Here is a 16827-nt window from a genome sequence, read left to right on the forward strand (position 1 = left end):
ATAACCAGTCAACATTTTGCTGTATGGTCTTTTGATATAAAACTGGAAAGATGTCATGATAAGACTTTAAGGAAAAAAGGTAATATGTATTTATGTCAAAATTATAAGATGTGTACATTCATTTAAAATCCTGAGAGGGTGTGAATACGTATCAAGCTATTAATCTGTGTTTGGAGTGCGGAAAATATAGGGACTCTGTGGAACTTTGTCTTTCCCTTTATTCAAATTTTTTATAGTTGTATATTATTAGCAACATAAATACATTGCATTTGAAAAGAGGATTCTACAAATAAACTTTGATTAGAAAATATGACAAGATGGGCAGGCAAGATGATGCGTATACAAATAATAGGGATTATCTCTGGGTGAAGGGGCTGTGTGGTGTCATGCACTGTACATAGGACTTTGTGCGGAAAGACAATCACTTTAGTTTGGACAGGTTATGTTCCTGTCCCTCTCCTATTTCTCTCCACATACACACACACTATTGTTTTTTTAACATCTTTATTGGACTATAATTGCTTTACAATGGTGTGTTACTTTCTGCTGTATAACAAAGTGAATCTGCTATACATATACATACATCCCCATATCTCCTCCCTCTTGCATCTCCCTCCCACCCTCCCTATCCCACCCCTCTAGGTAGACACAAAGCACCGACTATTTTGTTTTTTCTTAAAGATTTTATTTTGAATCTTTAAGAGTGAATGGTAGACATGATGTCCCTTTATCCCTAAACACTGCAGTATGTATTTTCTTTTTTAAAAAAAATTAATTTTTTTTTGGCTGCGTTGGGTTTTTGTTGCTGCTCGCAGGCTTTCTCTAGTTGCAGTGACTGGGGGCTACTCCTGGTTGCGGTGCGTGGGCTTCTCATTGCGGTGGTTTCTCTTGTTGCTGAGCTTGGGCTCTAGACACGCAGGCTTCAGTAGTTGTGGCTCGTGGGCTCTAGAGCGCAGGCTCAGTAGTTGTGGTGCACGGGCTTAGTTGCTCTGCAGTGTGTGGGATCTTCCCGGACCAGGGATCGAACCCGTGTCGCCTGCATTGGCAGGCAGATTCTTAACCACTGCGCCACCAGAGAAGCCCTGTATTTTCTAAAAGCAAGGAAATCTCGCACATAACTATAGAACAATTATTAAAATCAGGAAGCTAAACTGATACAATACTATCATCTAACTTTATTGAGATTTTTCCAGTTGACCCAATAATGTGTTTTATTAGGCTTTGAATTTTGAGGAAATGACGTATAGATGTAGGATAATTAGAGATTATTTGCTATAGCAATTATCATGGCATCCTCACTATTTCTGTTAGGTGACTGAGTTCTCAGTTGCTCATTTCCTGCTTGGGGTTTTTGGTTTTTTTTTCCCCCCAGCCTCTAGACTTCTCATCTATTTTATAAGCTACTCGAAATTCTTTTAGTAAATTCATTTGCTGCCCAAGTTTGCCAGAATTGATTTCTATACTTTGCAACCCAAACTTTGACTGATATATTACATTTCTCACACTCTCTGGTTTTCAAAATCTTATTCATCTTCACATGCTAGTTCGAATGCCACCTTCAGTGAAGCTTCCAGTTTTCCTCAGTTAGCAATGTGGTACTTTGTAAATAGAGCACTTAATTTTAGTCTTCATTTTATTATAGTCAGTTATTTACTTGTATGTCTCCTTCATTAATTGTAAGCTACTTGAAGGCCTGTACATGATATAGCACTGTGGTGTTCAGATGAGTGATAGGATTTATCAATAGAAGGTAATTTAGAAGGTAAATGGAGCAAGCTAGAGAGTGTGTGTTTTCAGACAGTGTCATTTGGGAGTTCAGGTCAGGGGAACCCTTTATGTTTCATTTGCCTTTGTTATGCTATTTGAAGTACCCTTCATTGGTGGTTGAGAGCTCCGTAACTAAAAAGTTATTGCTCTCCCAAGGGCCAGATCTACACAAGAGCTTTAAATCACATTGGATTTTATATTTTCCTTGTTCTAATCTTTTAAACTTTCCAGTGTAATGCAAACCACAGATTTTTTAAACTGTGAGAATAAAACAGGAATTATAGTATCCAGAGGTCTTATATGTATAGCGCCCCTTTTCACTATTTTGTTTTCTATTTATGTTTTAAACTCATTAGTTGTATGTATTATTCAAACTTGATTCTTATTTCGTCTATACTTTGGAGTCCTTGCCACTTTTATCTTTGCCATTTTTTTGGTCAGTTATTAAATAGAAAAGTTTTTTTTAAAGCTGTCTGATTTATATGGTCCTGTATATTTTAAATTATATTTGAAATGTTAGCATCCATAAGAAATTTTAGTGTTTATTTTTCTGTTTTTTGTTAACTATTTCCTAATCTGTTACTAATGAATTGACAAGAGTACATGTTTGTTAAATTTAAACTAGAATTTATTTATAAAAATGTGCTGTGTTAGTTCTATGTATAGAAAGGGATTGGAGAAAAAAAAATTTTTTTTTACCTAGCAGGGAATAATGAAAGTAGCTTTTTAGTAGTGTTTCTTTATGCTGTAAAATTAGGTCAGGACTAACCTAGGACAGAGCATTTCTTGTGCCCTAATTTTATTATTATTGTTACTTTTGTTTCTTTTGCCAAGTAGAAATTGTAGGTTCTTTATTTGCTTCAAAGAGATGGTGGGAACATAAATTTGGTTGCTTACAAATATTTAAAAATCTGTGTTAGGGACTTCACTGGTGGTGCAGTGGTTAAGAATTCGCCTGCCATTGCAGGGGACACAGGTTCTGCCGTTGCAGGGGACACAGGTTCGATCCCTGGTCCAGGAAGATCCCACATGCTGTGGAGCAACTAAGCCTGTGTGCCACAACTACTGAGCCCACGTGCCACAGCTACTGAAGCCTGTGCACCTAGAACCCCTGCTCTGCAACAAGAGAAGCCACCGCAATGAGAAGCCTGTGCACCGCAGCAAAGAGTGGCCTCCGCTCACCGCAAGTAGAGAAAGCCCGTATGCAGCAACGAAGACACAACGCAGCCAAAAAAAAAAAAAAAAAACTATGTTAATTTCCTTGCAGATAAACTTTCTAATGAAAGCATATACAGAAAGAACCTTTAAAACTATGTTTTTTAAAAAAGTGTTGATCATATTCAATACTTAGATAATCTTCTCTTGGTGGGAGTTGATACAACTCATTAATGAAACCATTTGACATCAGGGTTTAGCCCGTGACCCAGCAATTCCATGTTAGCAATTTATCTTACAAATATGTCTGAATAGTTAGCAAATGTAAGTAGATGATTGTTCTTTGCAACACTGTTTAAAATAAGGAAAATCTAGAAACAACTTCCTAAATGTCTGTTAAGAAGGACTGGTTAAGTAGATCATGGTATGTCTATGCAGAGGGATACCATGTAGCTATTAAAGAATGGGGTATATATGGAAAATTTCTAATATCAAGGGAAAAAGTTACTTCAGAAAACTTAGTATTACATTTGTGTAAAAAGAAGATACTCATACATAGGCATACAGTGGAAGGCTGTATAAGAAACATGAAGTGGTTACCTTTGGGGAATAATAGGAGAAAAGGAGGATTTTCCTTTATATCTTTCTGTACTATTGAATTTTTATTTTGTTGCCATGAACATGCATTACTCATGAGTAAAGAAAGTTAAATTACTTAGAACTGCTTCTTCGTAGGCCCTGAAAGCCATCCTTACATTTAACTGATCAGAACCTCCCTGTGAAGGAGGCAGGCAGTGTTAAAATAGTTAATTTTTAATTATTTTTTTAAAAAATTATTTTTGGCTGCACTGAGTCTTCATTGCTGCATGCAGGCTTTCTCTAGTGGCGAGAGGGGGCTACTCTTCGTTACAGTGTGTGGGCTTCTCATTGCGATGGCTTCTCGCAATGGGCTCTAGGTGTGCAGGCTTCAGTAGTTGCAGCGTCCAGGCTTCAGTAGTTGCAGTGTGCAGACTCTAGTATTTGCAGCATACAGGCTCAGTAGTTGCGGCACACGGGGTCTAGAGCTCAGGCTCAGTAGTTGTGGTTCACGGGCTTAGTTGCTCTGCAGCATGTGCGATCTTCCCTGACCAGGGATTGAACCCGTGTCCCCTGCATTGGCAGGCGGATTCTCAACCACTGTGCCACCAGGGAAGTCCTAAGTGTAGTTTTATAGATGAAGATTTTAGTAGTTGGGTGGATTTAGGCCTTTTAAAGGATATAGCGAGGTAGTTGGTCATGTGGAATGAATACCTGAGGTTTCTAACTTCTAGGATGAGACAAGTTTTTTGTTTATGAATGAACAAAACAATGAATTGTGAATTGTTTTTTTTCCCCCTCCTTCAAGGGGCGTTATGTACTTTTCATCCTTTCCTATTAAGCATATATATCTTTTCTAGTATAGCAAATGGTTAGGCTATATTGAATTGTAGTTTATCCCTTAGATCTGTTGACTTAAGTTTTTTTTAGTTTATTCAATATGTATCTCATTGCTCTTAGAGATAGCAAATGTGGGGTAGTAAAATGTGGAGATGGGAATTTAAGATTTTCACCAAATGACACAGAAATGGAGGTTTTTGCCCAGTATCCTAGGTCTACGTGTGTGGCTTCACCACACTGTACTCCCTAGGCTGTAAGAAGCCATGCTTCTGTACCTCAGTTTCTAGTTCCTTAAACATCAGTGGTTCTAAATGGGCTGCTGTGATATTAAAAAGACTGGGAAACTTTTAGCATCCCACTTACCTTCCCTTCTCAGTTTCTTTTTCTAAAATTGGGACCTCTGTAGCAAACAAGTATTTATTCATTGTCATTCTCTCTCTCACTTAGAAAACATTTAAGTGTGAAAAGCCTTTAAGAGACCACTCAGTTTTATAATGTCATCATTATAGTTTATAATCAATTAAATCATCCTGTAGCTTAAAAAAAAATCGTGTAAGATTCAGATTTGCTCTGTAAGTCCACATTCTGGAAGTGCAGACTACTTAAAAGTGACATTTCACAAGATGGTGATGCTTCATTTCTCTTTACAAAAGTTAAAGGATTTTTTTTTTAAAATAAGCAGTGAATAGTAGAGAGAAAAGCAAATGTGTAAGTGCTCTTTGGCCTAATCAAATAAAGGACAATTGAGCCATCTGTCAAATGCAGGTTGAACTAGACGTATGAACTCCAGTGCCTTTGTCCAAAACAGGAGTGAAAAGAAAATTCCAGGCCACTCCCAGGCATCACCTGCTGCACAGAACGTGTGTCTGCTCGCAGCTGACGTGAAACCAGCAGCCACAGTGCAGTTTTAGCCTTGAACAGCAGGTGGGGTAAGCAGTGAAACATTTTTCCAAACGGGAGTAACGTTCATTTCATACCTAGTCATTGATTGAACAACCATGGAATGCCTGCAAACCCGAGTGGGTTCAAACCTTAGCTGAGTAGACTAAAACAACAGCAACAAATTCTTCACTGTGATTATAAATCTTCTCAATTTTGACTATTTCCTAGATTGTTGATATTATTTCAAACCAGACTGGAAATCTAGAAATGATGTACATTCACGATTCTCTTTTGTGTTCTTCCTCCCCTTGTTTTGTTAGAATCGTACCGTCTTACCCATAGAGGAAAAAAGAGTGGGAATCAGAGAGACAAGTTGTAGGAGAAAATCTTTAATGAGGGGGTTTCTTATCTCTTGGGTGTGTGGGCTTTATCTCCGATTGTTGGTGTGTATGTCTTGGCCAAGGGTAATTCAGGCAACGATAATTAGCAAATGTGTAAGCTCAATGGGCTGCTTAATATTTTATCCTTAACGTAGGTATTTCTAGATGAAAATGTTGCCTGAAACGGACTTTTGCAGTATAAACTCCAGATCTGGTATGTATTATCATATTTGTGAAATTTCAATATAGTTTCATTGATTTTTCAGCATTAGTGGCTTAGAGTTAAGGTAGAACTTAGAGAATAAATTTTGTGGAATAAACAGCAAACTTAGGGAGTTGTTTTATTTTGCGTTGAGTCTCTTCTGATATATGGACTTTTGTTTATGCTACTTCCTTCATTTTCTGTATTGTAGAAACTGAGTTGATATTTGCAGTTTATATATATAGTGACTTTTGGTGCCATAGCCATTATACTTCTCCACTACCAAAGCTGGTATATCTTTAAATACACATTTATTTTAAAAGAACAAATTAAAGGGGCACCTTTCTTTTTTAGTGCAGGAGCTGACCGTGTGTGTTCTATCAACACCCACAACTGGCATGTGCCCCTCTTTGTCTCTACACATATGTATTCATTAACATACTCATGTAAGTTGTATATTAATATGCTATTTGGAAGAGCTTTATACTCCCCGTTTTTTCCTTTTTGTTTATGGTAATTTATATGACTTAATAGTTTTCCCTAATGCATATTCTCTGGGCAAAATATCTTTCTTTTTTGTTTTCTGACCTAAATAATGATTACTGATGATGTTATGAAGTGAATGTTTCTGTTTCCCCCAAATTCGTATGTTGAGGCCTTAATTCCCAGGTGACTGTATTTGGAGATAGGGCTTGTAAGGAGGTGATAAATTTTAAATGAGGTCATAAGGGCAGGGCCCTAATCTGATAGAGCTGGTGCTCTTGTCAGGAAAGGGAGAGAGACCAGAGCCCTCTCTCCTTGACATGTGAGGATACAGTGAGAAGGCAGCCATCTACAAGTTAGATAGCCGGTCCTCACTAGACATCGTCTGCTGGCACCTTGATCTTGGTCTTTCTAGCCTTCAGAACTGAGAAGTAAATCTCTGTTGTTTAAGCCACACGGTCTGTGGTAATTTGTTTGGGCAGTCTGTATGGCTAATACAGATGGCTAACTTTCTAACCATAAATAAATAGGTATTTTTTATAGTGGGTAATGTGAAGACTTCAGATGAAATAGATTAAGAAACTGATGGGAAATTTAATGCAAACTAAGACCACTCAGACTGTTACTGACATGAATAGCCCAGTCTGCTTTTTGTTGTAGCTTACGTATATCAATTCTTTTAGTTACTGATCTTTGGATTTTCTTATTTGTGATTGTTGACTTCACATGCGAATGACACATTTTTTCCCCCTTTCACTCGTCTGTGGTAAAGACGCCCCCTGATACTGGGTTAAAAAGGGCTCTCTCCTGGAAGCAGGAGAGTTCTTTTTAGAGGAAGCGTATTTGTTTTTTTTATTGTTGCTGTAACAATTTGCCATAAAGCTTAGTGGTTTAAGACAATACAAATTGATTATCTTATGGTTCTGGAATCCAAATATGGGTTTCACTGGGCTAAAATCAAGGTGTCTGCAGGGCTGCATTCCTTTCTGGAGGCTCCAGGGAGAATGTTTCCAGTTTATAGAGGCGGCCAACATTCGCTGGCCCTTGGCTTCTTCCTCTGTTTTCGAAGGTAGCAACGTAGGGTCTGTCTCACTTTACTTCTGTGGTCACATCTCTTTTCCTTTCTCTCCTTTTTTCTGCCTCCCTCTTCCATTTGTAAGGATTCTTGTGATTACAGTAGGCCCGTCTGTATAATCCAGGGCAGTCTCCCTGCTTTAAAGTCAGCTAATTAGCAACCTTAATTCCCTTTTGCAGTGTACCCTAACATATTCACAGATTCAGGGGATTAGGATGTGGGCATCTTTGGGGAACCATTCTTCTGCCTATCACAGGCAGAAAGTGATATATTTAATAAAGTGTGAGAAAACTTTGCTTGGAAAATTATTGGAGCTCTTGTGTTTCAGCCTGTCTTTTCTTGGAAGATTCATGGTCTGTATTTCTCAACTGTTTAAACTTATGTCCTCTTTTGAGAAACAAACCTCGTCTGTTCTGCGGTCGATAATAAACATCTTTTTTTTCTCCTCTAAGATATTCACATAACCCCCGCATCCCCCAAGTGTTTGAGCTAAATAAGGTTTGTCACACCTGTACTTCGCCTACCTCTGGGCCATTGTTTCAGACTTCTGGAGTATTTTAGGCTCTGGGATATAACGTTTGCCCTTTTGTTTGACTTAAAAATCTGCTTAGGGTTTGCTTTATTCTTATTACCGGCTCCATTTCCCCCATAATAGTAATTATTTGCTATTGCTATCGTGAACTTATTTAAAGAGGTAAGCATGCTTAACAGATTTTCTAAACATGTCCATATACTTAAGAGGTAGGTAGAGTATGGACAGTGCTTGTTCAAAAACAGTGAAAGATCTGCAATCTTAATTGCTTAGTTGATTTGAAGCTAATTTTCAGGTTCATTGTTGTATCAACTGAAATAACTCATAGCAGTAGGATAAGGTGATTGCTTTTGTTGGTATGTGGTTTCAGAGCATATATCCTGTGCTGAGATTTTATATATTTATCAATATATGGAGATTTTATATATCTCTATATAACTATGTATTACCTCTAGATAACTATCTATATATAACTATATCTATAGTTTTAAAATAGACTTTATAGACTTTTTAGAAGAGTTTAGATTTACAGAGAAGTTGAGAGACTAGTATAGAGAGTCCCCATACATCCCATACCCAGTTTTTTCCGTTATTAACATCTTACATTAGCATGGAACATTTGTTACAATTAACGAACCTATATTGATATATTGTTATTAACAAAAAGCCATGATGTCAGTTTTGTTTTTTAGTAGAAAAGGAATAATTTGGCATTTGAGAATATTACTTAGGAAACATAAATGTGTTTTGGGGGGGTGAGTTAATTATGCTTTATTCATCTTTAACTTTGTGATTTGACTTTGTATTGGCTTCTTGATCTGTGAAGACTGACCATGAAGTGGATTTGAATGTTAGATTTAGCTCTGAGTTTGAAAGTAATTTTTCTGGTTAGGACTGAGAGATGGTCAGATTAAACCTTGCACTTTTCATGTCTTTATGGATCTGCCTTCCCATCACATTTAGAATAAAATCTGAATTCCTTACCCTGCCCTATAATGCTCTTCATAATCTGACTCCTGTGAGCCTCTTAGGCCTCATTCCTTCACTCTTTCCTCCAAGTTCAATGCAGTGTAGCCAGGATACTGGCTTTACTTCTGATTAAAAAAATTTTTTTTTTTGCGGTATACGGGCCCCTCACCGCTGTGGCCTCTCCCGTTGCGTGCTCCGAACGCACAGGCCCAGCGGCCATGGCTCACAGGCCCAGCCACTCCGCGGCATGTGGGATCCTCCCGGACCGGGGCACGAACCCGTGTCCCCTGCATCGGCAGGCGGACTCTCAACCACTGCACCACCAGGGAAGCCCTTTACTTCTAATTTTTGAATGTGGCAGGATTGTTCTCTCCTGAGGGCCTGGAATGTTCTGCCTTTCTCCCGCAGATCCCAGCATGGCCTACTCCCTCATTTATCTGGTTCTCTGCTTAAATGTTCTGTCTGAAGATGTTTCACTGATGATTCTGTATAAAATAGTGCCCTCATTCTTCTCTAAGCCATTACTCTGCTTTATATTTGTAGGGTTTTATTTGCCACTACCTGAAAGCACAGTGTTTTATGCATATATTTATTCAAACACTATCTATTTATCTGTTGGTTGTTTGACTCCTACAGTAGAATGTCAGCTCCAGGAGGGCAGGGAATGTTCCATGCACATCAAACAGTGCCTGGCATAGTATAGGCTCTCAATAGATATTTGTTATGTGAGCAAATAGTGGATTTTGTGTTTAAGCATGGCATTAGAATATTTTGGAAATATTCACATTTTTTGTTAGCAGCTTTATGCTTTTCCTATTACAACTGAAAGTAGTGAAGGGAGGCTGGGTGTAGCTGTAGTAACTCTGAAACCAACTCCACTCTCTGGGCTCCTCTCTGCATTATAGTCCTCTATTTTGCCATCTGTGAAAAGAGCCAGAAGGAGTTTAAATGCCTCTGCCAAAGAAATAAGCATCTGTCCATTTCCAACAGGTGTTTTGTCTTTCAGTGCCCTTAACAGGGGGAATGTGTGTAGATTACTTTAGTCTCTAGCAACATACCTGATGAGCAGCTGTTTACAATGAATAATTACCCACCCTCCTGGCCTCTTAAACCCAGCCTGAGTGGCAGGGAAGATAAGAGGTGAGGCTTACAGAGTGGGGACTATAAGAGGAGAGTGTTCCAGAGGTCAGGAAGTTTTGGTTTTCTTTCTTTTTTTTTTTTTTTTTTTTATTTTTTTTTTTTTTTTTTTTTTGAGGGTATTAGATAAATTGTGACACCTAAGAGGAGAATAAGAATGTGCACGAATATCACGGTTTTATAAGAGTCAGTAAAATGGCGAGACCATCAAATGGAAGGTGAGAAATGGGCTGGCCCTCAACTCAGGTGTGTGGAAGCTCTCATAATCCAAGAGGTTGAGAGAGATGCTGCCTCAGCAAACCACGGTCGAGTTACTGGGCAGACACGACCAAGGTGGAGTTGGCCCACTACGGCCTGTTTCTTCTGCTGAGTGCAGCTCAACACCGTGGACAGATTGCCCGAGGACTCAGAAAAGCAAGGAAAAGCTGGCAGATGGTGAAGGGAGTGAAAACCCGGGTAAGCGACCTGTATGGGGACCAGGGAGGCGAGTTTCTCATCGTTTTCCTTTTCTCTCTGGCCTTGAACCAAAGGCAGGCTCTCAGCAGAGCTGCAGCCATGGCGTGGAGGTAACTAAAAACCAAGAGAAAGTCCATCTTTCTGATCAGAAGACTAGGAAAATGCAAGTTGGGGAGTATGGGGTGGGGGGGTCCCCTCCTCCTTTTGAATCATGGGATGAGCGCCGGGGTCGGGGAGCACCAGACCCTTTGGAGAGTCAGGCTGGCTGGTGGTGCTAGCAGCCAAAACGTGTAGAAGTCTGTTTTTCTGGCCAGAGGACAAGGAAAATGGGTTCCTGCAGTCAAAAAAGTATGGGAAAATGCCCGTTGTTTTTGCGCTACACGGACCTCTCACTGTTGTGGCCTCTCCCGTTGCGGAGCACAGGCTCCGGACGCGCAGGCTCAGCGGCCGTGGCTCACGGGCCCAGCCGCTCTGCTCCGTGGGATCTTCCCAGACAGGGGCACGAACCCTCATCCCCTGCATCGGCAGGCGGACTCTCAACCACTGTGCCACCAGGGAAGACCCCGTTTTTTTTTTTTTCTTTTCCTCTTTCTTTTTTTTTCCCCTTTCAGCTTTGCCCTCTGAGGGGCAATGTGGGCAGCTAGAACTCTTAAGAGAAACCCGACCTTTGGGCCAGAGGATTGGGAGAATCCTAGAGAGGAAAGAGCTGGAAGGGGATCCTCTCTGTGTGTGAAATGTCCAAAGGCAGGGGCTCACCCTGAGCTGCACATCGGGGAGACAGACTGGAAGTAGCAGTGTAGCAAAAGCCTTGAGAAGTGACATGGGAACTGTTGCCCACAGGAGATGCGACAGAACTTACTCTCTGGATCTAACCAGATTGGTTGCCTGATAAAATGGAACAAACAAAACCATAACATTCTGTGGAGGATTTTTAATGGGATCCAGAGTCTAAACAACTTCACATTCACAATGTTATTCTACATCTAAAATTTCACAGTATACCAGCAAAATGTGACCAATTCTTGAGGCAAAAGACAATCAATAAATGCCAACCCCAAGATGGCCCAGATAATGGAATTCTGAGCCAGAGACTTTAAAGCAGTTATTATAAGTCTGCTCCCTCCATGAGTTAAAGTATCTTGACATGAATGGAAGGATAGCTATTCTTTTAGAAGAAACCATAGGAGGAAATGTTCGTGACCTCGGATTAGGCAAACATTTCTTAGGTATAGCACCAAAAGCATGATCCGCAAAGAAAACAGTTGCTAAGTTGGACTTCCTGAAAATTAAAAATTTATGCTTTGGGAAGGACACTGTTGAGGAAAAAAAAAAGCGACATAGGAATATATGGGAAATTGCTGTACCTTCCATGTAATTTTGCTGTGAACCTAAAATTGCTATAAAGAATAAATTCTATTAAAAAAAGACAAGCCACAGACTTGGGAGAAAATATTTTCAAATCACATATCCAACAAAGGACCGGTAGCCAGAAAATACATAGAGCTCTCAAAACTCAGTATGAAAGTAAACAGTTTGTTTAAATCTTTTCCCCATTTTTAAACAGATGGTTTATCCAAGAAGATATATTGATGGCAAGTAGCACAAGCTGGTCAACGTCATTTGTTATTAGGGAAATCCAAAGTAAAACCACAATGAGAAACCGCTTTATGTCTATTAGAATGGCTTAAAAAAAACCCTGACAGTACCAAATCCTAGCACTTTATTATCGAATTAAAACATACGCTTTTCATATGACCCTGCAGTCCCACTCTTAGGTATGTATTTACTTACCCCAAGGAAATGAAAACTTTCTGTACATGAATGTTTATAGCAGCATTTTTTTCATAATTGCCAAAAGCCAGAAACAACCCAAAGATTCTTTAACTGGTGAATGGAGACACAAACTATCCATGCAATGGTCTACAACTTGCCAGTAAAAAGGAATGAACCACTGTTACTCAAAACAACATGGATGGATCTGCTGCTAATGTACTTGGTTAAGTGAAAGAAGCTTGGAGGGTGGTATGAAGGGAAACTTTGGGATGATGGGATTGTTCTGTATCTTGATCGTGGTGGTGGTTATATTGATTCCATTTGTCTAAGCTCACAGTACTTTGTATTTTACTATATGGAAATTGATAAAAGAAAATAATTATTGGGGACTATCTAGTTATAATTTTTAGCAGATCCTAAAAAGGTAAGTATTCCAGACCGAGAGGACTCTTATTTTTCACATGATATACTTTGGCTTTGAGGTAAGTCGTCAGCCCTCTTCAGTGGTGAGAGAAGAGCGTGTCTGTTTAGTAGACTTGTAAACCTGTGATGTCTTTTTAAGTGAATTGTGTGCCTCAGCTAATGAAATCTACCACTCTGGATCTTACTGCTTTTTGAGTGGCTTCAGGACCATTAGAAATAATGAGAGGAATTTCCCTTTTTCTTTTTAACGTTTAGTGCACTGAATTGCTGTGAATAATGCCTGAAGGCTGGTCTCGGGATTGTGTGCAGAAGGAAGCAAGGTTTATCTTGCTGGTGATTGTGACATTTTCTTTGGGACAGACCCAGGGCCTTCTTCCTGTTGCTTCTGTCCTCTAGGGTTGTCTCTGAGGTAGCCCGTTCAGAACTATCTTTTTTTTTTTTTTTAACATCTTTATTGGAGTATAATTGCTTTACAATGGTGTGTTAGTGTCTGCTTTATAACAAGGTGAATCAGCTATCCGTATATACATACCCCCATATCTCTTCCCTCTTGCATCTCCCCCCCACCTTCCCTATCCCACCCCTCTAGGTGGTCACAAAGCACCGAGCCGATCTCCCTGTGCTATCTTAATGACAAGTCACACTCCAGACATTTTCTTTTCTTCTCCTCTTGTCAAAATTGTGATAATGACAGTGTGTTACTCTCAGGGAAGGGCTTTGAATTTCAAGTTTCTTTAGTCAGTGTGTTGCCTTTTTAGACATCCCAGTGGGGACACTATTTGGGGACACTTTTTGTGCTGAGCATATTATGGAAAGATACAGCATTTTCCTTCTGCCAAGCCTAGAGCTCCTGTTCTAATAGGTAGTAGCTTTTTCATATTTATTCCTCTTGAGAGTTTCGATTACGATTTTAAACTCACAGGCTGCCGTGTTAGAGGAAAGCAATACTACGAGTTTAATTTGTGCTTCCTCCACAAAAGAGTATTTGGACACTGTTGTGGGGATCTAGAGAAGGTGGAATTAAGTGTTGCTTTACATTTCTATGAAGCGGAGATAGTCTCACGCTTACACAAAAGATGAGGCACACGTCATGTCAGTATTGCTAACTCCAAGGGAATTTTACCGACACGCGATTATTCAGGCTCGCTGTTCCATGGCCCAGCTTCAAGGCCCTTGGCTTGTGTGCACTTCATAATCCTGGTCCTGAGATTTGCGTTTTGTCCTTGTGGATTGAGGGCTTTGAGAAAATCCACCTTTCTCTAATGCAAGGTAAAAAGCTCTCTCCCTTCCTTATGTGTCTTTGCTGCCCTTTCTTTTAATTAAAGTTTTTTCCTCCCTAATGTTGGAAGAGCTTCCTAAAGGTCACACTTGAAAAGAGCTGCAGAAGGGAAATGCTGATTATAGTATTCTGTCCTTTCACAGGGGAAATTGTCTTGCGAACCTTTCTGCCTCCGGAAAGTGCATTTTCTTTTTCTCATTTCTCAATTTTGGTTAAAGTGGTGCAGATGGGAAGGAAAGAGTTTTTGCTGACATGTAGCCATGATGTCATTCTGTTGATGGCAGAGGAACAGAGAAGGCAGTTCAACCCGAAAAGAAGAGCGTGGCGGCTTGAGCTCCTTGCAAATGTCACGCATTATGGGGCAAACGTAAGCCTCGCGTTTAACGCAGGCGTTTGTCTTCATTGCAAACAATGCCATCTACAAAATATTTGCCCTTGAAATCTCTAAATACGATGTTTGTAGAAGTTGTCATCCGGTTTTTATGGACGTTAAGGGAGCCGACTGACAAGAGTGCTCCGAGCGTCCGAGTCCTTTTCTCTTCAGACTAACGTTGTCATATGTAAGTGCTCTTGAAGATAAAAGATTTTAGTGTTAAAAAAAAAATCAGCCAGCCCACAAAAGAGAAATGATATGCATTTTGTACAGATTCTATTCGTCAGGGAAGAACTGAATAGGGGGATACATTCAAAAGAGGCACTTCAAATGGTAGAAAGCGAGAGACCGTGGAAGCATACATTAAATTATGTGTCAGATAAAATACATGCACAAAGAAACACTTTTCCAGTGATTGGTCGAGTGATTCATTCGGTCAGTGTGTGCATGGGCTGCCCCGCATCACGTAAGGTAGGGACTTAACAGGAAGAATTCTCTTAGGTCCGTTTGTTCTTTCATGTGAAATGGCAAATTCAACAGCTTTCACTGGGTAGGGCCTGGGTTTAGCCCTTGTCTTTAAAGAGAGAACGGCTAAAAAGGGTAGCTGTTGTCTTCAGAAATTTGACCTATAGGTTAAATTTATAGGTTAAGCTTATAGGTTTTTGCCACAAGGAGAGTAAGACTGTAATTCAGTCAAGGGATCTAAATGGGGTGATGTGCAGAACTTGTATGAAGGCCCACAGGTTTCTAGCTGCATGGCTGTAACTTAGATCAGTCACTAAGGAAAGTGCAGTGAAAATTGCAGTCCACTTGACTGAGTTGTGAGGTGGTGTGAAGTGTGTTCTACCAGATGGTAGCATTCGTCCTTTGATTAATATAGATTGTATAAGATGTAAATCACACCTATTTGCTTATTGTTTCCTTTTTTTCACATTTTATCAGTTTGTCACCCATTGACATCGTCTTCTATTTTAGTTTCGACAGTTTTTGCAAAAGCTCATTCACTCCCCTGTTTAATTGCATATTTTTCTTCATGTCACTGATGTAGGGAAGGTAGTTTCACACATCAGAAGATGGCTCTTGAATTATCAGTCTCTGGCTGGTTACATCTCTTCTGCCCGTTAAACAGTCTCATTATTTATTTTTCTCTGTTGGTAGTTAGGAGTTTTGAGCAGGACCTTCACAAAAGCTTTGGAAACTAAAAGACTAAAAACATTAGAGAGCATGATTCGTTTCACTAAGATTTTGCTCAGTGAAGAGACATATTTGCAAAAGTACTAAATTGCATCTCAGACAGATTGTCATCCTGCCTCTGCCAGTAAGACCTTGGGCAAGTCCTTTTCTGAACCTCATCTCATCTCATCTCCGAAGCCTCGGGGCTTAACCCAGATGATCTACAAAGATGCTTTAAGAGAAACACTGTTATTTCAACCAAATTTTCAATTTGTCTCCTTGGGTTGATTATTGTGGAACAAGTTTGTCAAGGTATTGGTAAGAAATTCTGTTCTAAAGGTAGAAAATGACATTATCTAGTAGTAAAACGTGTTTTGAGGCATGGAGAAGAGTAGATGACTTCATTAAAAAAATAAATTTATTGACTCTATTATGTGCACAGGATAAAGTACAGCAGCATACAAAAGAACTGTATATGACTTTGTGCTTCTTCTAAGTGCTGCTGGAATAAATGGTTGCCAGGTAACCGTTTTCAATCCTTTCAGAATCTCTGAATATGGCTTACTGCAATCACTTACCTTGGTAATTGGCATCTTATTAGAATTAATAGCTACGTGGTAACAGGGACATTGTACGAAAAATTAAGTGATAAATGTTTCAAAATAGCTAACTTCTTTGAGGAAGCGGCTTAACATTACTGAAACAAGGATGAGATCTCCATGCTGTTTAAAAGGCAGGTGGAGGCGGTTACTTTGTCTCATTTCGTAGGGAGAGTGTAGCACTCCATTCTAGGCTCTGTGATGAATTGTTAACAGGTGGACTGTGGGTGAATTTGGGATGGGTGGGTGTGTGCGTAGTTGGTGAAGAGACACTTGGCAAATCATACACAATATTTTGATAAGCCCAAGAGATTATTTACAAGACAGTGGTTCAGAGCTCTGAACGTAAAGAAGGAAAAAACCTTGCTTTTGTCTCAATACCTGTGCTCACAGAGGAGGGTATTCACTAAGTATTTAAACTGTTTCTTCATTCTCCCGGACTCTGTAGCGCACAAGCACCCAGAGACACTTGGGTTTAGCTCACAGTGGGTTCACAAGTTTGATGGAGAAAAGTTTGTTAGCTGGACCAAAAACTGGTAGAAACATTTTAGAAAAGATTCAGGTTCATTTTGCAGCTCTGGAGATAAATAGTGCTTGAGATAACTTTTGACTAAAGTGTAATATGAAAGAAAGGGGGAAGCTTGTGAGCAAAGAGACTGCCCCATGCAAAGAAGGAAGTAACAAGGAAATGTGACCGTGTGAGACAGATACCCATCAGAGTCCATCTCAGAAGCTATCTTTAATATAATGTTT

Source organism: Neophocaena asiaeorientalis, unplaced genomic scaffold, assembly GCF_003031525.2.
Source record: "Neophocaena asiaeorientalis asiaeorientalis breed wild unplaced genomic scaffold, Neophocaena_asiaeorientalis_V1.1 scaffold945, whole genome shotgun sequence".
In the NCBI taxonomy this organism is placed as follows: domain Eukaryota; kingdom Metazoa; phylum Chordata; class Mammalia; order Artiodactyla; family Phocoenidae; genus Neophocaena; species Neophocaena asiaeorientalis.